At 42.4% G+C, this 25,312-nt stretch overlaps 1 protein-coding gene across 5 annotated transcripts in view; it reads left to right on the top strand.

The window, feature by feature from the left end:
* ARHGAP6 (Rho GTPase activating protein 6) overlaps window positions 1-25,312 on the top strand; it is a 485,299-nt gene that overhangs the window by 326,841 nt on the left and 133,146 nt on the right. Inside the window, exon 1 of one of the 5 annotated variants that reach the window (XM_039497465.1) lies at window positions 6,495-6,569. The exons of the other annotated variants lie outside the window; for them this stretch is intronic. The gene's annotated coding sequence lies outside the window, so the exon portion shown is untranslated. Of the gene's footprint in view, window positions 1-6,494; window positions 6,570-25,312 lie in introns of those variants that run through there. 5 annotated transcript variants of the gene reach the window in all.

Here is a 25,312-nt window from a genome sequence, read left to right as displayed (position 1 = left end):
TATGCACTGCCACCCTTCTTGCAAGAAACAGCTTAGGTGCCTGACTGCAGGAGAGGGTTCCCGCTGTGGATCCCAAACACAGACAGGTGCTTCCTTCTGGCCCAGATTTAGGGTTTGTCTACACTATAAAATTAAGCCGACTTTATCTAATTTGACCTTGAGCCTCTGAATTAAGTTGATTGTGTGAGGTCACACCATGCTCATTGTCTCAATGGAGTTCATCCTCACTAGCAGTGCCTGCATCGATGCACAAAGCAGTGCATCATGGGTAGATATCCCAAAGTGCAACTTGCTACAGTGTGATCTGGGGCAAAATCAGTACTTGGTCCTGCTAGTGAAGGCAGGGGGCTGGACTCAATGACCTTTCAGGGTCCCTTCCAGTTCTATGAGATAGGTATATCTCCAGATATTATTACCCATTGATTGTTTCATAATTTGTTCCAGTATATTTCCAGGTATTGAAGTTAGAGTGACTGATCTCTAATGCCCAGGTCCTCTTTGTTCCCCCTTTTAAAGATAGGTACTGTATTTTGCCTTCTCCAGTCTTCTGGAACATCACCCATCCTCCATGAATTTTCAAAGATAATCGCTAATTGGTCCAAGATTGCTTTCATCAAGCTCTGCTGACTTGAATACATCTAACTTATCTATATATTCTTTAACTGTTCTTTCCTTATACTGGCTTGTGTTCCTTACGCCTTGTTGTAAATATTAATTGTGTTTAGTATCTGGAAACAATTAAGGTTTTTGGTGATGACTAAAGCAAAATAGGCATTAAACTCCTCAGCCTTTTTGATGACATCCATTATTAACTGTCCTTTGCCACTAAGTAGAAGACCCACACTTTCCTTCATCTTTCTCATGCTCTTAATGTATTCTTAGGGTATGTCTACACTACCAGATTAGTTCGATTTAACTTAATTCAAATTTTTGGAATCGACCTTACAAGTCGAATTTGTGTGTCCACACTAAGGACACTAATTCGATGTTGTGAGTCCACACTAACGGGGCAAGCGTCGACATTGGAAGCGGTGCACTGTGGGAAGCTATCCCACAGTTCCTGCAGTCCCCGCTGCCCATTTGAATTCTGGGATTTCCCCACAATGCATGCTAGGGGGAAAAATGTGTCGAGGGTGGTCTTGGGTAACTGTCATCATTCAACGTGCTTTCGGACGTCTCAAGGGGAGATGGAGGCGCTTACTGACTCGCTCGGATCTCAGCGAAACCAATATCCCCATTGTTATTGCAGCTTGCTGTGTGCTCCACAATCTCTGTGAGAGCAAGAGATGGGATCCTTTATGGCGGGATGGGAGGTTGAGGCAAATCGCCTGGCTGCTGATTACGCTCAGCCAGACAGCCGTGCAATTAGAAGAGCCCAGCGGGAAGCGCTGTGCATCCGGAAGGCTTTGAAAGCTAGGTTCCTCAGCGAGCAGGGTAACCTGTGACTGTTCAGTTTCTTTACAGAGAAGCTGAACCTGCCCCTGCTTCAGTTACTGTTGACTTTCTTCTGCGGTTACATCCCCCGTTCACCACGTTTCCCCCCTTCCAACACACGTTTAAAAATAAAGTTAATGGAACATTGTTAATTAACAACGTTTTCTTTATTAATGAATTCGCGTTAAAGGGTTGAAACAGGGACGCAGACTGTGGTGGGTAGGGTGTGCAGTGATGTTAACACCACTTCTACACTCGAGGAATGACAGTCTCCTGCTCCTAGAGCGGTCTGCAGTGCCGGACTGGTTGTTTCAACGGAGCCTGCCATCCCTCCTTTTTGGGACTCTGTGTGCGGGGGCTACGTGACCTTGTGGCGGGGGAGGACGGTTACAGATTCCCCTGCTGCGTGGCTCTGTGGTCCGGGACAAGGATCGCTGCATAAGTTCTGTAACCGCCCTCCCATGCCACAAAATCACGTACCCCTCACCCACACAGAACATGGAAAACACCTCCCAGACCGACCAGGGTGCCTACTGACTGCACTGTGTGTGTGACCTGCTGTTGATCCTGCCCCCGTGTCTGTACCCTGGTAAAGGTGACTGTCCTATGCAATTAACAACCCCCTTCCCCCCCCACTTCACATTCAGTCTTCTGTAGAAAAACTTGACGGAAATAGTAATTAACAGCAAACTACTTTTAATAATCAACTACACAGTTAGGGGATGAAACTGGGATTGGGGCTTCGGTGAGCCAGGAAGGGAAGGACTTCTCAACATTTAGGGAATGAGAGCCTTCTTGTATTTGTGCACTCTGCAGGGGTGCAGTGACAGTTTTCACGGCCCCTGTCGCCCCTCCTTCTTGTTACTTTGGGTGAGGGGGGTTGGGGACTTTGTGGCAGGGGAGGGCGGTTGCAGATACAGTGCAGGGGGGCTCTGTCCTCCTGCCTGCGGTCCTGCAGAACATCCACAAGGCGCCGGAGCGTGTCAAATTTTCCCTGGGCATTTCCTGTGTGGTTGGTCAGAACATCCAAGCTCGGACTGCTGTCCAGAGCGTCAACAGAGTGGTGCACTGTGGGATAGCTCCCGGAGCTACTAAGGTCGATTTCCGTCCACACATAGCCTAATTCGACATAGCCATGTCAAATTTAGCGCTACTCCCCTCGTCGGGGAGGAGTACAGAATTCGAACTAAAGAGCCCTCTAGGTCGAACTAATTAGCTTCCTGGTGTGAATGGGTGCACGGTTAAGTCGAATTAACGCTGCTAAATTCGACATAAACTCCTAGTGTAGACCAGGCCATAGACTCTCTTCTTATTGCTAGGTCTGACTCATTTGGTGCCTTAGCCTTTCTGATTTTTGTCCCTACATGCTTGTGCTATTCTTTCGTACTCATCTGTAGCAATTTATCCATGTTTCCTCTATTTGTAGGATTTCTTCTTGATTTTTGGGTCAGTCAAGTGCTCCTGATGGAGCCATATTGGCCTCTTACTATTCTTCTTATCTTTCCTTTGCAACAGGGTTGTTTGCTGTTGTGCCTTTAATATTTTTGTCTCCTTCAAAGCTGAACCTTCACAGAGAATCAGGAACTTGGGTAATTACAGTGCATTAGCTTTCAGTAGCAGCTGCTTCTGATAAAACTGGAGGAATTGAAATTTTAAGGAGCAGAACAATAAGAAAGCGGTTGGCTTTCATTGCTTTTTAAATGGAATTATGCTCAGGTGGCCATGAAGGGGAAACTTTCTTTGGGAGGTTTTCTTACATTTCCTTGTTTCATGCCTAAGTCATTAACACTTCTTGTAATGCTATCGTATTTATTGCAGGAACAATTTAAAAGAATACCCAGAGAGAATAACCTGTAAGCTTATGCTGCAGCAAATGACGCATAACATATTTCTTTTTTTTTGTCTTTCTGAGGAGAAACTTGCTATGCCCTGATATGTATCCAGAAATAGCCCATCTGCCAGCTTCAGACAGTTTAATTTTTCTCCTTCCGTCAGGCCTAATGGTCTCACCCATTTCCGTAGACAGGAAGCTTATCAGCTTTTCTCTTTTATTTTTTTCTGAAGTCAGATGTAATACTGCTGATCAGCCCCAGTTTGGCTCCATGGTGGGTGGGTGGGAAACATGCTAAAATATTTTGGGTGAAATCCCTGGTTAGTGAGTCAGAGTACTGAGCGGGATCAGAATTGTAACATAGATGCTGCAGCCTTTAGTGCTGTCCTGGCATATGTAACGGTTTCCAGTGGCTCTCAGGTTATTCGTGGTGTTGGAGGGTCACACAGTGGAGAAAAATATCTTTTAACCCTCTCATGAGACTTGCTTCATGAGAATGTGATCTGCCCTATAGCTTTTTTTGAGCTTTCTCAGCAGCCAGCCTAAGACGATGGAATGAACACTCAGAGGAGCTAGGTACCATTGCAAACTTCACTGCCTTCTACTTTAAGGGCAGTGCACATTTCTTTGACCTGGCCTTCTCTAACATAAGCATATACGTATGTGTGTATAAAGATATAAAAATTCAAAACAAAATTCTCCACTGCACACACTTCTCCCATGGGAAGAGGATGAGAGAACAAACACATGACAGATGTTAGGCATAGCACTTAATGAACTACTGGAACGTGCTCAGATTCTACAGTTATGAATGCAGTATAAGGACCTATGTAGACTAGAACTCTCTACAAAGTCTAAGGTAGTAAAAGAGTAACAGAGAAAGAAATGTAAAGCCAGGGAAGAAGAAACTGAGAGTTTTAACTTTTTGAGTAGTCAGAGGCACTGGTAAAATATAATTTAATTAGTTTGATAAAAATGCAAGTGTGCAGTTTTCCAGGAACTGTCACTCTGACACTGCATGTTGCCAGGGTTTCAGATAATTGTTTCTGTTTGAAATGAACAGTTTAATAAATATATCTCTCTGAAGATATAAACTGAGCAACAGCACCGAGAAGGATTATCAGTTTATTCTAACACATCTTTCCTTTTAAACATTGTAAAAGAACCAAAGTTCATGTGATTCAAATGGCTGATTGCTGCATCTGCGTGTGTATGTTTAGGAGAAAGTTCTGTGTCTTAGAGATAAGGAATGTAGAATACGATGTAACAGTTGCTAAGGCAACTACACTTTTTATGGATGCTAGGATAAATAACAGTAAGAAGTCTATGTGAGTTGTTCAGCTTCCCCTTTTTGTGACTTTTCCAATTTTTTTTTAAATACAGTACATAATTTGAGATCTACCGAGAAATGGCTCTTCTTTTGTTCCACTCAGCCATATTAGTGAGGTTGTATGATTTTTATGGATATAGCAGAGAGGGATCTATTTACACACCAGAAAGCTAGGATTCAAGAATCTCGAAAAGCATACTTTACAAGGAAAAAATGCATTCCTTGCTCTGCCTGAGTAAATGATGTTAGAACTGAATGAAAGTGCGCCAGGGGTGTTTTGTTTTTTACTTTTTTTAAATGTGATTCCCTTTTCCAGTTTTCCCTTTGCCTTTGTGTGTGTTCTATGCAAGTTTTAGAAACTCTTATCTATTACTGTGAAACGACCGTTTGCTTATCATTTGTTGTTCATTACATGGCAAATGAGGAGTAATGAAACCCCACTTGGAGAGAGTTCGGTTGGGACTAGAACATTGCAAGCCCTTCCAAGTTCCATGTGCTCACAAAGTTGTATGTCAGAACTGGCTCGTATGGATGGACAGGCACGGAAATTCTGAAAGCCTTATGTTTTGAATTGACATCTGACCTTGCTCAGTGAAAACCATTACAGTGATTCAGGCACAGCTTTCCAGTAACATAAGTGGAAGTTTTGCTAGTGTAGGAGTTGCAGAATCAGGTCCCATATATTGTAAATCCACTATATTTTTAAAAGTATAAATACATAGATACAGACAGGCCTGATATTCAACATATAGTGGGGTATTTAGAATTTAATGGTGGGATTTTGGTAGTGTTCAGCATTGGGCTATCTCTGCTCCCAATGATTTCAGTGGGAGTTTTACCATTGACTTCAGTGGGGTAATTAGAAGTGATTAATGGATTTTTATACTTTAATTAACTCAACTCTTAAAGGAGAGATTTTCATCTCAGTTACACTAATGTAATCTGGAGTAACTCCAGTTATTCTACATTACACTGCTGTAATAGAGATAAGATTCTGGCCCTTAAATTTAAAGGGAAGATGGAGGAAGGAGCGGGGAGCCACCAGCAAGGAGTGTCTGAGGCACAGATCACTACCCAGAGCTAGCAAGATTTGTACCTGTGACCGCTGTATTTTAGGATGACTACTCTAACCCCCCGAGCTACACAGCCAGGCGACAGGTCCCCTCAGCAGACGGGGGAGGTAGGTTAGTGCTGAGGAGTGATGAGTCACTGAGGAAGGAGTGAAGAGCCATCAGCAAGGGGAGTCCGAGGTAGAGACCTCTACCCAGGCCCCAGCAAGATTCGAACCTTTTAGTTTTATCCATGATGTTTCCTATCCTGCTCCCATTAAAGTCAAGCTGGGACTTCAGTGGGAAACAGGCTTGGAGCCATACTGCATAATGAGAGAAAACATTCACCATCCCTTTCCAGCAACTTAGGAAAGAATGGGGGTTGCCTCCTTTCACATTGCCCTTGGACAGTAGAGTCCCCAATCCTAAGTATCCATTTGTGGCTGGTGTATTTATTCATTTGACTATAACGTGTCTGTTAAAATTTCACATGGGTGAGTGGGTCTGTGGATGGGTGTGTTTAGGCAAGAGAGAAGGGAAGAGATGATGTGATATTAGAAAAGGGAAATATGAACAGATACATTTTGTGGGGGAGAATAGAAAAAGAGCGAGAATACAGGGGAGAAAGAGAACAGGTGGAAAAAGAGAGAGGAAAGGGGTTTTAGAGAGAGAGGAAGGGAAAGAGGATATTAAAAGTAACCCTGAAGACCATTCTGTCTTCAGGAACTGAAAGAAAAAGAAAAATTGAAGTCAAGCAAGAATGGGAAAGTATGTAACAAAGCCAGGAGAGGTGTAAGTAGACGTTGTCAAGTAGCAGTCATTGAATGTAGCATTTTGATTAACTTCGCAGGTCATCAGCTAAGTCATCTGACAAATACTACTTTGCAGTATTCGACCAGCCACATAGTTAGTCAAATACTATTTGGTAAGTGTATTATTAGATGAATACCAGTAGGATTTGCTGAATATAGTCAATGAATATTTCTTCTGCTATTCAACCTGCCCTAATAGTAAGTTGCATTAAATATATTTTTTTCAGCTTGACTAATAGTCTTAGTTCTTGGGTTAAAGGTGAAGGGTAAATATTTCATTGCCTGGAAAGCAGTTTAGGATACCGAGAATGTAAAAGGTGTTTATGAAACCAACCTCCTTTTAATTATAATTTAAAAGCACGCTTGAATAGGTAGTTTGAGCTACCCTAATATTTGTGCAAGGAATATGATCAGATAATGATTACAAATACAGTAGGGGCACTTTTTTCCTTGAAGGCATGTAAACTTTCCTCAACTGTTCTGACATGTCTTTTAGAGGAGGCCTTCTACATTTTTAATACTGTTTTTGGAGTAGGGCGTACTCGTATCGGGGAGAACTTTTAGATAATTTTGGATTTATTTGGTCCCTTTCAAAGGTGGGTTTGATGAGCCATGTCAATCTTTGGTTTGACTTTTGGGCTTCAATCATATCAACATGTTCATTATAATGAAAAGTCCAGGGACCCCTACTGTATGGAATTACAAAGGATTGATTGAATCAGTTGAACAAAGCATATATTGAGCCAGCTGGCAGCAACATTTAAGGAAGTTACAGGCATATGGTGTGTTTGTAAAATTCTGGATAGCCAAACATTGAGATAAATACAATGCAGACTATTTAACTTACTAGTATTGCAGTATCCAATTCAGCCATCCATGTCCAACTTTCTTTTGCTCCCAGGATGCACCGAGGCTTCTAGCTCGAAGGTCCATGTCAGGAAGTCTTGCCACAGCTTAAAAAAAAAGGGAAGTTACTTGCAGCTAGTCAAATGAAACAGATGGAAATATTCATGTTGGTGATAATTGTGGAAATCTGAGATTAAAAAAGGATGATTATCATTGTTTCTGCTCAGGTGTAGCACCTCCTTCAATCAAGATATGGCATTGAACTGGTCTGCACCTCTAACTCCCCCTTTTGGCTGCTTTCTATATAGTGTTCCAGCTTGCCCTCTGTGTTTGCATTTTGTGGCCTAACCCTCCAGCTAGGTTATTTTTCCAGCCCCATCCCCTTTCAGGGTATCAAAAGTCTAATGTTTTTATAAGTTCCAGTGACCATAAACAAGGAGGTCCTCTGCCCCTTCGCAGGGCTACATCCAGATCACCAACTTCCCTCTCAGTTCTTCCCTCACAAGTCTGTCTTGCTCTCAGTCCTCCCTCAGGACTTTCCTCACAAGAGCCTGTCTTGCTTCCTTTGATTCCTTGCAAAAGTGTCCTTTCTTCTCTGCTGTCTCCGCTCCCTGAGCTCCTCAACCTGCTTTTAAGGCCCAGGTATCTAATGGATCTTCCCCCAGCTCTGCCCTCTCTGGCTGGGAGTCAATCACCCCACAGGCATGTTGTCTCTAATTGGGTTTCTTCCCATTCTCTACAGGAGATGGGGGAATCCCATCACAAGATATAGTGACTGGACTTGACAGTATTTAAGATAATCAATAGTAAATACATATGTTGTCATATGGAATATAAAAGAGAAGAACTCTCTTCCTTTTTCCAGATCAAAATTATTGAAGAAATTTACAGTTGTGTTTAAAAACTGATGCATCTTGAATGGCTCAATATAGTTAGCAGGACTGTTTTCAAAATAGCACTAAACAGGGGTTTGACTATTCTAATGCTGATTGAATTACATATTTTAAAATATAAATAATCTTTATTTCCTAGGCTGATGCTAATCTTTGATTATAAATAAGCAGCATTCCATTTTTCAGCATTTTTAAGGGCAGAGAAAAATGTTATTTATGAAAGCAGATTATGGCCTACATTTTCAGAAGTTGCCTCCCTCTGTCTGCGTTCTGCAAATCAAAATCTACCACTAGATGACTGAGTGTTTGATTTACATGTGTAACCATGTGCTTAGTTGTCTTAATGGCAGAGTCAGTAGGCACAATTTCTGCAAGCACAGTTTTTAGCAGGTATAACATTGTGCTTATACAAAGGGAAGCTGGACTGAGGTGCAATTGCTAATTGTGATAAAATGAGCCCTATTCTCCTCTATCCTGCAGTATGTAATCAGTACTCATTTACTCTCTTACAAAGTGGGTGAGTGTTGAAATTTTAAATGTGCTTTGTACAGATGAATATGATACAAGGCAGTGGAGAATCAGGCCCTGTGAACTTGATACCTGCAAGACACCAAGTGACATCTGCTGGGAGAGCAATAGAGCAGTGCACAGAAAATCCAGGACGTTTTTGAAGCGTGTTGGGGACAGCTTCCTGGTGCAAGTGCTGGAGGAACCAACTAGGGTCCATGCTCCTCTTGTCCTGCTGCTCACAAACAGGGAAGAATTGGTAGGGGAAGTAGAAGTGGGTAGCAACCTGGGCAGCAGTGACCATTAAATGGTCGAGTTCAGGATCCTGACAAAAGGAAGAAAAGAGAGCAGCAGAATATGGACCCTGGATTTCAGAAAAGCAGACTTTGACTCCCTCAGGGATCTGATGGGCAGGATCCCCTGGGAGGCGAATATGAGGGGGAAAGGAGTCCAGGAGAGCTGACTGTATTTTAAAGAAGCCTTATGGAGGGCGTAGGAACGAACCATCCTAATGTGTAGAAAGAATAGCAAATATGGCAGGCGACCAGCTTGGCTTAACAGTGAAATCTTTGGTGAGTTTAAGCACAAAAAGGAAGCTTACAAGATGTGGAAACTTGGACAGATGACTAGGGAGGAGTATAAAAATATTGTTCAAGTATGCAGGAGTGTAATCAGGAAAGCCAAATCAAACTTGGAGTTGCAGCTAGCAAGAGATGTTAAGAGTAACAAGAAGGGTTTCTTCAGGTATGTTAGCAACAAGAAGAAGGTCAGGGAAAGTGTGGGACACTTACTGAATGGGGGAGGCAACATGGTGACAGATGATCTGGAAAAAGCTAATGTACTCAATGCTTTTTTTGCCTCGGTTTTCACAGACAAGGTCAGCTCCCAGACTGGTGCACTGGGCAGCACAGTATGGGAAGGAGGTGAGCAGCCCTCAGTGGTGAAAGAACAGGATAAGGACTATTTAGAAAAGCTGGGCATGCACAAATCCATGGGTCCGGATCTAATGCATCCAAAGGTGCTGAGGGAGTTGGCTTTTGTGATTGCAGAGCCATTGGCCGTTATCTTTGAAAACTCGTGGCAACCGGGGGAGTTCCCGGATGATTGGAAAAGGCACATATAGTGCCCATCTTCAAAAAATGGAAGAAGGAGAATCTGGGGAACTATAGATCAGTCAGCCTCACTTTAGTCCCTTGAAAAATCCTGGAGCAGGTCCTCAACTAATCCATTTTGAAGCCCTTGGAGGAGAGGAAGGTGATCAGGAACAATCAACATGGATTCCCCAAGGGCAAGCCATGCCTGACCAACCTGATTACCTTCTATGTTGAGATAACTGGCTCTGTGGATGTGAGGAATGCAGTAGACATGATATATCTTGACTTTAGCAAAGCTTTTGATACAGTCTCCCACAGTATTCTTGCCAGCAAGTTTAAAAAGTATGGATTGGGTAAGGTGGCTAGAAAGCTGACTTGATCATTGGGCTCAACGGGTAGTGATCAATGGCTCAATGTCTAGGTGGTAGCCGGTATCAAGCGGCGTGTTCCAGGGGTCGGTCCTGGGGCCAGTTTTGTTCATCATGTTCATTAATGTTCTGGATGATGGGATGGATTGCACCCTCAGCAAGTTCATGGATGACACTAAACTGGGGGGAGAGATAGATACGCTGGGGGGTAGGGATAGAGTGACATAGACAAATTGCAGGATTGGGGCAAAAGAAATCTGATGAGGGACAAGTGCAGAGTCCCGCACTTAGGATGGAAGAATCCCATGCACTGCTACAGACTACGGACCGACTGACTAACTGGCAGTTCTGCAGAAAAGGACCTGGGGATTACAGTGGATGAGAAGCTGGATATGAGTCAGCAGTGTGCCCTTGTTGCCAAGAAGGCTAAAGGCATATTGGGCTGCATTAGTAGGAGCACTGCCAGCAGATCACGGGAGGTGATTATTCCCCTCTATTTGGCACTGGTGAGGCCACACCTGGAATATTGTGTTCAGTTTTGGGCCACTCACTACAGAAAGGATGTGGATAAACTGGAGAGAACCCAGCGGAGGGCAAAGAAAATGATTAGGGAGCTGAGGCACATGACTTATGAGGAGATGCTGAGGGAACTAGGCTTATTTAGTCTGCAGAAGAGAAGAGTGAGGGGGGATTTGATAGCAGCCTTCAACTACCTGAAAGGGGGTTCCAAAGAGGATGGAGCCAGGCTGTTCTTGGTGGCATATGACAGAACAAGGAGCAGTGGTCTCAAGTTGCAGTGGGAGAGGTCTAGGTTGGATATTAGGAAAAACTTTTTCACTAGGAGGGAGGTGAAGCACTGGAATTGGTTACCTAGGGAGGTGGTGGAATCTCCATCCTTAGAGGTTTTTAAGGTCTGGCTTGACAAAGCCCTGGCTGTGGTGATTTAGTTGGGTTGGTCCTGCTTTGAGCAGGGATTTGGACTAGATGACCTCCTGAGGTCTCTTCCAACCCTGATCTTCTATGATTCTATGCTGTGACTCCTGAGAATTACCGTTTGCGCAAACTCCATTAATTCTGATTAAAGTTAATATGCTCAGCATGTGCAGAATTCAGATCAGGGGCGGCTCCAGGCCCCAGCACGCCAAGCGCATGCTTGGGGCGGCATGCCGCGGGGGGCGCTCTGCTGGTCGCCGGGAGGGCGGCAGGCGGCTCCGGTGGACCTCCCGCAGGCGTCCCTGTGGAGGGTCCGCTGGTCCTGCGGCTTCGGTGGAGCATCCACAGGCACATCTGCGGAAGGTCCACCGGAGCCCCGGGACCAGCGGACCCTCCGCAGGCACGTCTGCGGGAGGTCCACTGGAGCCACGGGACCGGCGACCGGCAGAGCGCCCCCCGCGGCGTGCCGCCGTGTTTGGGGCGGCGAAATGGCTAGAGCCGCCCATGATTCAGATCTATGGGTGTCTGAGTGCCTGAATAAGATATACAGGCCCAATCTTGCAGCTCAAGATTTTAAATTAATATCTATATGCAATATTTTTAAATGGGGCTTAGTCTTCTTTTGAACTCAGTCCACATCATAGGTGGGAATTTTGACAAAGTTACAGACAACGTTGAAAATAAGATACACTTTTAATCGTGAATCTCATAACAGGAGCTTTATGTGGTCTGTTATGTCTTTACAATACATTGCTAGACTACATTTATTAGTCTGGAAATCGTTTAAGTTCTATCTTGACTTTCTTCTGTTCTCAATATGGGTAGGGGCTAGGCAGCAGGTTTTCTCTCTCACCAGAACAGCATAGATAGTATGACAGCTCTCTAGATTAAACACACATAAAGTCAGAATGAAAGAATTTTCTTAGTTCTCACTATTTAAAAAGGACAATCCCTATTTTTAAAAAGAGCTTTGCTACAGAGGGGTTGACACTCACTGGAAATTCCATCTGCAAAACCAGATGACCAGAATTGGCAGGAAAAGATAATCTACAATTACACTTTGAAAACCTCTTGATAAACAAATCCAAGTCCTGCTACCCACATGTGAAAATGTTAATCATGTAGGGAGAAATAGTATGTAGCCATAATTAGCTCAGCCATTCTCAGATACCATGGAGCCTATGTTTCCTTGCTCTCTCTTTCTATGTTAACAAAGCCGTGTTCAATCAATCTCCACTTCCAAATGCTCTTTTGTGGAGCCTTTCAAAACGGTTCATTGCTACTTTATTGCGCACCATGAACTCATACTGATACCACTGTACTAAATATGTCTGAACTAGATTGAAAGCTCTTCAAGGCAAGGACCAAACCTACTTTAATGGAGTATATCAGCTCTTTGAAGCTTGTGAGGGAACATCTGTGGGCCAGTACTACACTGTTTCAGGTTTTGCTTCTTAAAACATACTCGGGGCCAGGAGGGTGTTGGTGGAAAACCATTACTGCTGACTCTACTTTTAGGCCCCCGAGACTGGGGTTCCATGAGCGATGCTGACTGCAACTCCCCTTCTCTCATTGGTATGGGACAAGGCAAGCTCGAAGTCATTCCTGGTTGTCTCTTCTCTGGGAGCCAAGGGAGCACAGTTGCTGGGACATGTATGTAGTTTTCTCGGCAAGGAGATATGGAGATGAGAGAAGATATAAATCCTGTTCTCCTTTCCCTAGATGAGGAGGGACCTGGTCTTGCTGCTATTTTATGAAATCTATGTATTGACACACAGTTGTGGGTTTCTTTAAAACTTTGAGGAGAGAACCTCTATGGAGGATTGTTCAGTGTATTGAAACAAGGACCACAGGGAGAAGAAGGTGTTTTCCTGTTTTAAAAACACCCCAACTGTGGTGTCTGTTTTTAATTTGGCCTACCTCCGATATTTACAGCTTTGTTCAGCACAGAGTACTGTTTGTGTTAAATAAATAATAACTCATCCTTGGCTTACTCTGATGTAAACAGAAAAATAATTAAAATGATGGTTTAAGTTGATGATGGAAGTCTCTGCCACTCCTTTTGAATTTCTATGCCATGGAAAGTAGCACTTTCTTTATACCAGCCATCCTGTCTGAGTCTTTCCCCTTCCTTAGAGCTTTTGGAGAGGACTCTCTCTGCCCTCACAATCATTTGGAGAGTTGAGGAGTATCTGGGCTGTTATTGTTTTAATAATTTAATATTAAGGCTAATTATTTATAAAGCATAGCACTGTAAGTTAACATGGTGTCTCACAGACTTCCTCTGCTCTGAGAAGCTTACAATCCAAGATATGCAAGAAATATTGCAAATGCCCTTTATTTGACAGGGTTTTTATGGAAGGTTAAGGGTATATTCCTAGAGGCAGTGAGTCATAGAAAGAAGCTTCTCTGGCCATTCTTATGTTCTGACGTTGCTTTGATTTGCTGGCTAAGTTAATTTTGTACCGTTTTAATGATTATTTTTGTTATCTGTAAAAACCAGGCATGATCATACATGGGTGGGGAGTGTATTATTTACCTGGTTGTGAAATCTACAGGTATCTTATTTCCACTAGGATTTTACAGTGAGATAACTATCACATATTAGTGATCTTCCTGGAAAGAGCTACCTTGATATCAGTGAAGACCAAGCCTTTGTATTGAGATGGGGCCTCAGAAGTGGATGAGTAAATTGCAGCTCAGTTAGATAAGACATAGTATTAGTTGGCTGAGAGAAGCAGCTAGAAAAGATGATGATATTGACAAACCCAACTTAAAGAATGTACCCATCACGAGCTATGCCGGTTGGCTGTCTAAACGGGATCTTCGTAGACACACGTGTGCTTATGGATAATCAGGTAGCTGCAGTAGCCAGGGGCACTTTTTTGCCATATGCATTTGGTAAGAAAATTGTGTCCTTTTCTCTTGCTTGCCTATGTACAGGTATCTTTGCAGTTGTCACTTTTGAAACTAGACCAGTGGTTCCCAAACTTTAACAACCTGTGAACACCTTTCACTAAAATGTCAAGTCTTGCGAACGCTCTCCTAAAAATGAATATTTCCAGGGATTTTCTCCTTTACCTGAGTATAAATTATAAAATCAGTGATCTTGGAAATATAAAATTTGTTTTTATGACATGCTTATTACACACTATTTATTATTCATTATTATTTATCATTACAGTATTTTTATTAGAATCAAATGAAACACAGAGACAAATTTTCTCGATACTTTAAATGACTGCTTATTGGAGCAGCTGGTACAGGAATCCACAAGGGGAGAGGCAACTGTCGATTTAGTCCTGAGTGGAGGACAGGGTCTGGTCCAAGAGGTAACTATAACAGGATCACTTGGAAATAGTGAGCATAATATAATAACATTTAACATTCCTGGGGTGGGAAGAACACCTCAACAGCCCAATACTGTGGCATTTAATTTCAGAAAGGGGAACTATGCAAATAGTTAAACAGAAATTAAAAGGTACAGTGACTAGAGTGAAATCTTTGCAAGCTGCATGGACATTTCAAAGACACCATAATAGAGGCTCAGCTTAAATGTATACCCCAAATTAAAAAACACGGTAAAAGAACTAAAAAAGAGCCACCGTGGCTTCACAACCATGTAAAAGAAGCAGTGAGAGATAAAAGGCATCTTTTAAAAAGTGGAAGTCAAATCCTAGTGAGGTAAATAGAAAGGAGCATAAACACTGCCAAATTAAGTGTAAAAATGCAATAAGAAAAGCCAAAAAGGAGTTTGAAGAACAGCTAGCCAAAAACTTAGAAGGTACTAACAAAATTTTTTAAGCACATCAGAAGCAGGAAGCCTGCTAAACAACCAGTGGGGCCCCTGGACGATTGAGATACAAAAGGAGCGCTTAAAGATGATAAAGTCATTGCGGAGAAACTAAATGGATTCTTTTCTTCAGTCTTCATGGCTGAGGATGTTAGGGAGATTCCCAAACCTGAGCTGGCTTTTGTAGGTGACAAATCTGAGGAATTGTCACAGATTGAAGTGTCACTAGAGGAGGTTTTGGAATTAATTGAGAAACTTAACAGTAACAAGTCACCGGGACTAGATGGCATTCACCCAAGAGTTCTGAAAGAACTCAAATGTGAAGTTGCGGAACTATTAACTATGGTTTGTAACCTGCCCTTTAAATCAGCTTGTGTACCCAATGACTGGAAGATAGCTAATGTAATGCCAATATTTAAAAAGGGCTCTAGAGGTGATCCTGGCAATTACAGACCGGTAAGTCTAACGTCAGTAACTGGCAAATTAGTTAAAACAATAGTAAAGAATAAAATTGTCAGACACATAGAAGAACAGAAATTGTTGAACAAAAGTGAACATGGTTTCTGTGAAGGGAAATCATGTCTTATTAATCTATTAGAGTTCTTTGTAGGGGTCAACAAACGTGTCTGTACTGTGTACAGATGTGGTCCTCTCATCTCAAAAAAGATATACTGGCATTAGGAAAAGTTCAGAAAAGGGCAACTACAATGATTAAGGGGTTGGAACAAGTCCCATATGAGGAGAGATTAAAGAGGCTAGGACTTTTCAGCTTGGAAAAGAGGAGACTAAGGGGGGATATGATTGAGGTATATAAAATCATGAGTGGTGTGGCGAAAGTGAATAAGGAAAAATTATTTACTTGTTCCCATAATATAAGAACTAGGGACCACCAAATGAAATTAATGGGCAGCAGGTTTAAAACAAATAAAAGGAAGTTCTTCTTCACACAGCACACAGTCAACCTGTGGAACTCCTTGCCTGAGAAAGTTGTGAAGGCTAGGACTATACCAGGGTTTAAAAGAGAACTGGATAAATTCATGGAGGCTAAGTCCATTAATGGCTATTAGCCAGGATGGGTAAGGAATGGTGTCCCTAGCCTCTGTTTGTCAGAGGGTGGAGACGGATGGCAGGAGAGAGATCACTTGATCATTACCTGTTAGGTTCACTCCCTCTGGGGCACCTGGCATTGGCCGCTGTCGGCAGACAGGATACTGGGCTGGATGGACCTTTGGTCTGACCCAGTATGGCCACTCTTATGTTCTTATGTATTACATTATGAAAACGGCAACACTCTTCCACGATCTCACTTTTTTAGCTTGTATCACTTTGAATAAGCCTGTTATAAGACAAGGCTCCTATGGTTCATCAAGGAGTGTCAGATGTGAAACAGCAGGAAGGTATTTAAGAAGCCAATCCAAAGAGTTCCTCCTACACAAGCATTCGGAGCTTGAGCAGTCCAGACAAACAACGCACGTTACAACAAAGCTTAAACTTGTTTTTCATAATAATTTTAAAAACAATACTAGCTGCCTATTTAATTTTAAGAACAGCAAAAAATATCCACCTCCCTTTTCATTTCTTATAAGGAGTCTTGAAGTTTAAATCTCCTCAGTGAGATAGAGATACTTGCTTTGATCTGCTTAGCTCTTGGAAGTCATGGGGCTCCAAGCTGCTGGCCCCATGTTGCCCAGGATCCCTGTCCGCCATTAGGGATTTTTTTCCCTAGGAACCCCCTGAACCCAGTTTGGGAACCACTGAACTAGACTAATGCCATGTGCTCTGCATAGAGCTACCCTTAAGACCATTAGGAAGCTGTAAATAGTGCAGAAGGCAGTTGTCCACTTATTAATTGTAGTTTTGTATTGAGAGCTCATTACAGCAGTGCTCTGTGATCTCAAGCTACCAGCTTGTAAGTGAAATTTAAGAGGTTAGGTTAATTTAAGAGCTAGCATATAAAGCACTTACTGGTTTGGGACCTGGTTATCTGAGAGAGCACTTCTTTCCGCATGCAGTATTGCTTACGTGGAGCTGCTTGACTTGGACCTTCCTCAGTAAATGTAAGGAACTATGATCCAGTGATTTGGACACCAGCTTGGGACTCAGGAGACCTGGATTAAATTCCTTGCTCTGCCACAGAGCCCCTATGTGACCTTTAGGATAATACCTGCCTCACAGGGGTGTTGTACAAATAAATACATTAAAGATTATGTGCTCAGATACTACAATAATAGGGGCCATATACTTATCATAGATTGCCTGGATCTGTGAACCCTCAGGGTCTATGTCCCTGGTTTACAAGTCCATTATGGCTCATGTACAACACTGTGGCAGCATAAAGGGGCTGACTGGCTTTGGGAAGTACCCTAGTGTAAGTGGGGTTTCGTGGTTGACACAGAGGTGACTCTACTCATCCCACCCCACAAGATAGTTAGTGTACTTTGGAGAGGGATGGTTGAAGTGCTGTCCTGTTGCTCTTGTCTGATACAGTAGAACCTCAGAGTTACGAACACCAGCGTTTCAAACTGACCAGTCAACCACACACCTCATTTGGAACTGGAAGTACACAACAGGCAGCAGCGGAGATGAAAAAAGAGCATTTTTCTTCTGCATAGTAAAGTTTCAAAGCTGTATTAAGTCAATGCTCAGTATAAACTTTTGAAAGAACAACCATTATGTTCTATTCAGAGTTATGAACATATCAGAGGTATTCCCAAGGTGTTAACATTCCCGAGGTGTTCATAACTCTGAGGTTCTACTGTATAAGATTCTTTGGGGCTGGTGCAGCAGACTGAACTTCAGAGCTGCTTTAAAATAACACAGACTTGGTCAGAGTCCACACTTTTTTTTAAGCTTTATGTTTAATTCTGCTGTATGCCCAGTTCCTGGGCTTACTTTGCCTGTTTAGCATGCAACAACTTCTCTCTGAAATACAGTAGTGTCATGCTTAACCCAGAATAGATTCCAGGGAATTGTCTGTCTGTTGATGGGGCTTATAGCTAGATGAAGTTCTGGGAACAGCCTGCACACCGTAAGCACTTTTGAAGCAGCTTTTTCCACTGTCAAGCAGATTCTGGCTCTGGGTCAGTGGCTGCTTCCTGATTCTCCCCCAACATCACCTTCAGAGAGATGACATGACTTAGGGATCAAATTTTATTAAGTGGTAAAATCAAACATATAAATTAAACTCTTACCGTGCATATTTTAACTTCCTGTATAATTCTGAAAACATTAATCCTACATTACATTCCCTTGTTTCTTTGTTCATTAACTAATGTTTGTACAGTGCTTTGAGAATGACTGTGTAAATTCTATTGATTAACTGGTATAGTATGTACTGCTAGAAACATTTCACGGTCAGTCTGTACATATTCTGCTAATAGAAATATATATTTATCACAAGAACAATAAAGCATAGAATGCATTCACTGCAGCTTGGAAAAATTGAGATTTGACAGTCAGTTGTGAGTGTTAACAGATGAGTTTTGTTCTGGAAGAATTAAGATATTAACTCACCCCGCTCCCCTGGGCTTTCCTCTCCCCCGGCCCCTTCTTTAAAATCTCTGTCTCCAGTTCTGGTGAACCATAGAATCATAGACTATCAGGGTTGGAAGAGACCTCAGGAGGTCATGTAGTCCTATCCCCTGCTCAAAGCAGGACCAACACCAACTAAATCATCTCAGCCAAGGCTTTGACAAGCCGGGCCTTAAAAACCTCTAAAGATGGCAATTCCACCACCTCCCTAGGTAACCCATTCCAGTGCTTCACCACCCCCCTAGTGAAATAGTGTTTCCTAATATCCAACCTAGACCTCCCCCACTGCAACTTGAGACCATTGCTTCTTGTTCTGTCATCTGCTACCACTGAGAACAGCCGAGCTCCATCGTCTTTGGAACCCCCACCCCTTCAGGTAGTTGAAGGCTGCTATCAAATCCCCCTTCACTCTTCTCTTCTGCAGACTAAATAGAATCATAGAATGTCAGGGTTGGAAGGGACCTCAGGAGATCATCTAGTCCAACCCCAACCCCAGTTCCCTCATCCTCTCCTCGTAAGTCATGTGCCCCAGCCCTGTAATCATTTTCATTGCTCTCTGCTGGACTCTCTAGTTGAGAGCACTCAGACCTTGCTTTGCTGTGATTTTTAGATGACAAAAACAAATGGAGAGATTCAGTTTGCATATTTGGTGCTAGATGAAATTTGGCTTGTCATTCTGCTTAAAAGTAAAAGGCTGGCATGAAAATTTCAGTGTGTGGGTTATTAGACTAGTGTAGTGAGTAAAAGAAAGGGTTGGATAGCTCTGTAGGCAAGTAATCTCCCCTTTCCTTGTGACCTGTAGTGAGGTCCAGCACAGTGGGGTTCTGTGTGCTCAGAGAGTCCAAGGATTCTGCAGGTTTGGTCCACGTGGTGGTGCTAGTCTCTGCCAACAGGACATGAGAGTTGTGGTGTTTCTTCCACCCCATTCCACACTGACCAGCCCATGGGAATGAAGGCTGTGTGCTCCAGGGGCTCCCACTGGAATTTTTCTAGATGGAGGTTGATTCCAGATAAACCAAGATCTGGTCTACACTGCGGGGGGGGTTGACCTAAGATATGCAACTTCAGCTACAAGACTAGCATAGCTGAAGTTGACTTATCTTAGTTCGACTTACCTCGTGTCCTCACGGCACAGGGTCAATTGCTGTGGCTCCCCTGTTGACTTTGCTTCTGCCTCTCGCCGAGCTGGAGTTCAGCAGTCGATGGGAGAGCGATTGGGGATCGATTTATCGCCTCTACACTACACGCGATAAATTGATCCCCGATAGATCGATCACTACCCGCCGATCTGGCGGGTAGTGTAGACATACCCCAAGGGAGTAGGAAAGGAAGTGGAGAGAGACAATAGTTAAGTTGAAGCTGTTCCTTTAAAACCAGGACTTGATAATTTGAATTTTCTGCATTACACAATTTAACCCAGCCTGAATTCCAAGAAATCTAATTCTTTTCATGTTTGCAATTTGTGTTATCAATTCCTGACCATAGATATAATGCTTCTTATACCTTTCCGATATTTATTTTGATACAAAGGTCTTCCAGGATTTATTGATTTTGAATGAGTTATTTAAATAAATTGTAAACTGAATTCAGCTCAGCCCAGTGTGTGTCATTTTCAGCTCTTTGAACTTACTAGAGCATGTCTTGAACTGGAGCGTGTCTTTGTCAAACTTTGAAAACAAACTAAGTTTAATATTTTGCACTTGAAGTCTATAAACCTGCCCCTACTTTTTCTGCTTGGGATTTGGCAGCTGTCCTTATGAAAATTCAAAGTATCTTCTATGAACAATGTGCTACATGCCACATATACTCTCCTCCATTTTACTTCCTCACGTTTTGCTCTCTCCATTGAGGCAATGGAAGCCTTCTTCCCTATCTTCAGTGGGCTTTATCTCACTAGCAGCAGCAGAATGAATTCAACTAAAAAAATGAGCTTGGAATGCTGGCACCAAACACTTCAGAAATCAGGATTCTAGACGGTTTTTACCATCCCACTAGGCCGCTCAGAGCAGAGTAGAGCAGCAGGGAAGAGGACAGCAGGAAATGAAAGGAAGCAGGGGCATCCTGAGCAAAACAAAATGTCAGACATAGTTGCCAACATTTTAAAAAAGTTTCAGGGACAATTTTGCAAGTAAACTGTGTTGAGAAGGAGGGGACAGGTCCCTGGCTGCTGGAGGTTGTGTCTTAAATTGACATTAAAGTAGAGCTTTTTATTTGTTAATAAATAAAAATCCCTTAATAAGAGCCTGAAAAACACTGTGACTCAGAGAAGCATCTAGGCTGTTCATCACAAAGCCCAACAGTCCTTTGAAATGCCACACAGCCCCCCATTTCCGAAGCACCCATTATTGTATTTGCTTTTATAGAGGGGCCCCTACCTTGCTACCCCTATAGTGTGTTCAATGGACAACTGTAGGTTCCGTTCCTCATTTTGTCTGTAAGAGAAGACATCCGACCTGCTTGTTACCCCCCACTCACATTCTACGACAACTCAGCTGGCCTGTTCTGCCCTCTAACGGCTTTCAGTAGAGCATAGATTTCCTGTCATGCGCCTCTCCAGCTCCCTTCAGGAGGCACTTCCTCCCTCTCTTAGTGATAGTCTCAGGGATTCTCCCCTCTTTTTTCTCCAACTGGGAAAAACATGACTTTTTTTATCCCACCTTACTTCTGCCCCATTTTCCTATGTGTCTTCCTCTGTCTCCCATTCTAAGGCCTTGGCTACACTTGCAAGTTAGAGCGTAATAGATCAGCCCCAGGAGCCCTAACTCCTGAGGGGTCCACACTGGCGAGGCATCTAGACTGCCTGGACTCTGCAGCTCGAGCGCTCCTGATAAGCCATAAAGCTTGCTGTGCCCCAGCTGAAACGCCCGGGTGTCAATGTGGACAGTGTAAACACACAGCAGCGCTTTCCCTGCTGCTGTCTCCAAGGGCTGGTTTAACTCCCAGCGCTCTACATCTGCACGTGTAGCCATGCCCTAAAAGTGGGCAGAGGGGGAGAAGGAGGGAGAGAGTGCCCTGGAGACAACCAAAAGGAAAATTCAAGGCTTTTTAACTTTCCATGCACTTTACTGAGAGGGCAGGGCAATGGCTGATTGATTCCACCCTCTTCCCCCCAGTCTTTGCCAGTATCCACCCTATGCAGTATTTAGACTTCAGCAGGAGTGTAGAGCAGTAAAAAAACTTCAAAAACAGACTCCAGCGTGAAACTGCAGAACTGGAATTAATTTGCAAACTGGACACCATCAGATTAGGCCTGAATAAAGACTGGGAGTGGATTACAAAAACTAATTTTATCATACTAATTTCCCCCTACAGTTACTCACACCTTCTTGTCAACTGTTTGAAATGGGCCACTCTCATTACCACTACAGAAGTGATTTTTCCTCCCTGGGTATTCTACCGTTAATTGAATTGTCTCGTTAGACTGCCCCTCCCTCCCCTTGGTAAGGCAATTCCCATCTTTTTATGTACTGTGTATATATATACCTGCTACTGTATTTTCCACTCCATGCATCTAATTCAGTGGGTTCTAGCCCACGAAAACTTATGCCCAAATAAATTTGTTAGTCTTTAAGGTGCCAGAAGGACTCCTCGTTGTTTTTGTAGTAAGCAGAGTTCTGGATTCTTTCTTACCTGCCCTACTGACGGCAGGCCAGGTTTTGTTTTTTTTTTTTTTAAAGTAAACTTCGGATGGTGGTCACAATTGGCTGTCTTGTTTTTTGCCTCCCTTGTTATGTACAAACCAAGGACAGACCTGGCCAAATTAGGGCACAGTTGTCAAATATGGTCCTATATGCACCTTGCATACCTTAGGTGAATAACTGTGTATGAATTGCATGTTGAGGACATAGGCGCCGAAAAGATACAAAGTAACATTTTCCGAAAGTCCTGAATGACTTAAAAGCCTAAGGACCAGATTGTTAAAGGTATTTAGGTTTTGCTTTGCTCAGCGTTGTAACACCAAAGTCTCATTTTCAAAAGTGACGTAGCACGTTAGAGCCTGCGGCCCACTGACTTTCAATGAGGCTTAGACTCTTAAGTGCATAAGTCACTTTTGAAAATAAGACTTAGGTGCTGCAATGCTGAGTGGAGCAATACGTATAGAATTCTGGGCCAAAATCACTTTTTCAAAAGGGGCTTAGGGTCCTACATCATGTTGGCATTTTACAGAGCTTGACTCTGTTTCATTTGTGCGGGTTATACACCTGTGCTTTGCAAGAACACATTTGATTCTGTACGTTGTCTTCCATTAGTAAATGTTGAGCTTGATGAGTAGAGTAATTGTAGGTGCAGCTTTTTAAAAAGTTGAACGTTGTTTTTTTGCAATGCAGCCATTCCTGCAGATAGACTTTTTTCAGTGTATAGGGGAAAAAATCATCATGTGTGTCAGAAATAATGTGTGTGTGGGAGAGGGTTGTTTTGTTTTTTTCTCAAACCATACAAAAAGATCATGTGTCCACTTGGTCAGATAAGGAAAAACAGGACTTGTTTTGAGGCAACTGCAGCTAACTACTTCTCTTTTTCAGGGTGATTACTGTTATTTTGAAATTGTTATGGAATTTTTCAGGTAAAAAAGCAAGTACAAAGGATTAATTTGGACATGAAAGGCAAATATTTCTAATCTTTATCAAATATGGATGGAAAGTTGGGTGGGCCTGGGTCCCACTTACGTCAACAGGGGCCTTTCCATTGACCTTGACCTTGATTATCGGCTCCCTCCACCCCAAGATGGAGACAAGATAGCACTTAAGTAATGCATTTGTCGTATTAAATAAGAAAGTACTTTTAAATATTTGTTACTGACTAACTAATCTTCATAAACTCCCCCATACTGTGGGGTACATGTTTTTATCCCCATTTGAGAATCTGAGGCATAGAGAGGTTAAGATTGCCCAAGCCAGGGCTGGGATTAGAACTAAAGAGTTCTTGGCTCTCGGTCAGGGCAGATGCTACCCATTAATTGTCCACTCTCTTTAGAGCTCAGTCATCAGTTTGCCACGAGCGTAGAGTAAAGGGACAAGTGGTGCTGCACTGCTCAGGAATTGCCTGGGTGGGTGATTTTAACTTTCAGAGTTGCAATCTTCCTCCTGGCTTTCCTGCTGCTCTGGGGAGGGAGTAAATTCTGATGGGTCTATACCTGGCTTAGCATATGTTGCCCAATGCATCAGAACAGCTGAGCAGCTATGCTGCTTGGCATGTTGGGGGTAGAGCTCCTCCTATCCCCTGAACCTCCCCATTCACCTCTGTGGGGAAATGTAGCAGCTCTTGCCTTTCTGCATTGAGCACAGCAGTAATGGTAGCTGATTTAAGGGAGTAAGGGATAAGGGCTATGTTTCCTTACTCCCTTGTGCTAGCAAACAGGGCAGACCACAATCTGCCCTTGTGTGATTAGTGAAGTATGATTAGCACTTACAACACCAGCATATAAAACTCCCTGTGATTATGTATATCTAAAGGGTAATAAACAGCATTGCCAACCACAAGCCTTTAAAAGTAGTAAGTCAGGTGCCAAAAATCACAAGATTGGCTTAAAAAAATCAAGAGATTAAAAAACAAAATAACTGGTTTCGGATTCTTTTAATTTGCCTTCTAATTTCTGAGCCTCAAGGGTATGATGGGATCACATTTTCAAGCTTTTCTCCACAACCATGAGTGCTAAATCTCATTGCCTCCTGGAGCTGTGGCTTAAAAAAACTCACCAAATATCATGAGTCTCACAATAAAATCACAAGGGTTGGCAGTACTGCAGGAACCTTAATTGGCTTTTTCAAGAATCATTAACCCTTTTACATTAATTTTCAACGTATACGTTAAGCTTTAGATCACCACAGTGGGAATCATGGTCTCTTGTGGAAAAGAGTGAGAGAAGCCAGTGGTTTTAACCCACTGATTTTACTTCCCTCCAGTTTTGATTGTTCCAGAAAACAGGAATTCAGAAATGCGTACTATTCTCAAGGGAATGCATGTGATCTGGCCTTGGTTGTTAAAATCATTTGCAAAAACAAAATTGTGAAAACAGTCTCCAAAGATTCAATCCTCATGCTGCATTTATCATAATTGCATTCTAAGCAGTTTGCATCATAGCAGTGTGTGTCAAATTCTCTCTGTATAAAATTACGTAGTGCAATTCAAATTCATTAAAGGACATTTACTGTGTATATGATACACACGTCTGTTTTAACTGCATCTTATTTGAAGTTATAAGTTACCCTTACGAGATCATTCTATGAAACTTGAAGCGCTATACCTTATTTTTTCAAAACAGAGGTAGATTTTTTCTAGGTGTTAAAATTTATACTGCACTGCATTCTTTTTATATATATTGTAGAAAGTGACATCCCATAATTACATTATTCTTGATATGTGTGTTTTAAGAGCTCGTCTTTTTAAGCTCTAGCTTCAACAAAAAGACACAGAAGCACTTTAATATTTTTTAAATATTTTATTGTTTGCTAGTTGTACTTTTTTCTTTCTTTTTTTTGTGGGGGGGTGCTATAGCATTCACTAAGAAGTAGAGTTAATGGAAGCATGCATCATTGACTGCAGTGGAACGATGGATTCTTGAAAGCAAGTGAAAATGCCTAGAATACTTTTGCTTTTTTCTGATTTCCTGGTCTCTTTAATCCTGAAAGAAGAGGGGAAAAGAGCTAAATTAAAACCAGCTTCATACATAAACACAGTAGTGGTAGGTTATGTGTGTGCGTGTTTTTTGTTTGTTTTAGTTTTAGGGTTTGTTTTTTTAAATGCTAGTGATTAGAAATGGTTCTAAGGCATGACAAGAGTGGAACTCTCATATTTGTAATAAAAGAATTAATACAACTTTAAAAAAGTATAAATTGCAAAAACATTCTATGCAGTTAGAATGTCAATCATCTATAGATAGATTTGTAAACA

Source organism: Mauremys reevesii, linkage group 1 (genome assembly GCF_016161935.1).
Source record: "Mauremys reevesii isolate NIE-2019 linkage group 1, ASM1616193v1, whole genome shotgun sequence".
Lineage (NCBI taxonomy): Eukaryota > Metazoa > Chordata > Testudines > Geoemydidae > Mauremys > Mauremys reevesii.
This window is presented reverse-complemented; position numbering and strand designations above follow the sequence as displayed.